We start from the raw sequence: 1,366 nt of genomic DNA on the forward strand, positions 1-1,366 counted from the left end.
GTATGGCATTCAGAGTATCAATCTCAAGAACTCCTTTCTTCTGATTCGTCTCATTATTCACATGATTCCTTTCAGAAGTGTACATGAATTGGTTATTTGCAACCATTTCAATGAGTTCTTGAGCTTCTGCAGGCGTCTTCTTCAGATGAAGAGATCCTCCAGCAGAGCTGTCCAATGACATCTTGGACAGTTCAGACAGACCATCATAGAAGATACCTATGATGCTCCATTCAGAAAGCATGTTAGAAGGACACTTTCTAATCAATTGTTTGTATCTTTCCCAAGCTTCATAGAGGGATTCACCTTCCTTCTGTCTGAAGGTTTGGACTTCCACTCTAAGCTTACTCAATTTTTGAGGTGGAAAGAACTTTGCCAAGAAGGCATTGACTAGCTTTTCCCAAGAGTTCAGGCTTTCTTTAGGTTGTGAATCCAACCATATCCTAGCCTTGTCTCTTATAGCAAAAGGGAATAGCATAAGTCTGTAGACCTCAGGGTCAACCCCATTGGTCTTAACAGTGTCACAGATTTGCAAGAATTCAGCTAAAAACTGATGAGGATCTTACAATGGAAGTCCATGAAACTTGCAATTCTGTTGCATTAGAGAAACTAATTGAGGCTTAAGCTCAAAGTTGTTTGCTCCAATGGCAGGGATAGAGATGCTTCTCCCATAGAAGCCAGGAGTAGGTGCAGTAAAGTCACCCAGCACCTTCCTTGAATTGTTGGCATCGTTGTTGTTTTTGGCTGCCATGTCTTCTTCTTGTTTGAAGATTTTTGTTAGGTCCTCTACAGAGAGTAGTGCTTTAGCTTCTCTTAGCTTTCGCTTCAAGGTCCTTTCAGGTTCAGGGTCAGCCTCAACAAGAATGCTTTTGTCTTTGCTCCTGCTCATATGAAAGAGAAGAGAACAAGAAAGTATGGAATCCTCTATGTCACAGGATAGAGATTCCTTGAGGTGTCAGAGGAAAAGAAGAATAGAAGGAGGAGGTAGAAGAATTCGAACTTATCAAGAGGGATAGAGTTTGAATTATGCATTGAGGAGGAGTGTTAGTCCATAAATAGAAGGATATGAGAAGAGGGGAAGAATTTTTGAAATTAAAGTAAAAGATTTTAAAATAATTAAAAGAAATTTTAAAAATTTGATTGATGATTTTCGAAAATTAAAGTTGGGAAAGAAATAAAGTGATTTTGAAAAAGATTTTGAAATTAGAAATCAAAAGGATATGATTGAAAACTATTTTGAAAAAGATGTGATTAAGAAGATATGATTGAAAAGTCATGGTTTTAAAGAGATATGATTGAAAAACAATTTAAAAAGATTTGATTTTTAAAATTAATGACTTGGCTAACAAGAAATTTAAAAGATATGATT

At 36.5% G+C, this 1,366-nt stretch overlaps 1 non-coding gene across 1 annotated transcript; it reads left to right on the forward strand.

The window, feature by feature from the left end:
• The first annotated feature begins 235 nt into the window (after positions 1–235).
• On the forward strand, positions 236–343 carry LOC127743511 (small nucleolar RNA R71). Its single transcript, XR_008004901.1, has one exon. It is a non-coding gene; the product is annotated as a small nucleolar RNA R71 (small nucleolar RNA).
• The last annotated feature ends 1,023 nt before the right edge of the window (positions 344–1,366 follow it).

This window comes from Arachis duranensis, chromosome 10 (assembly GCF_000817695.3).
Source record: "Arachis duranensis cultivar V14167 chromosome 10, aradu.V14167.gnm2.J7QH, whole genome shotgun sequence".
NCBI lineage: Eukaryota > Viridiplantae > Streptophyta > Magnoliopsida > Fabales > Fabaceae > Arachis > Arachis duranensis.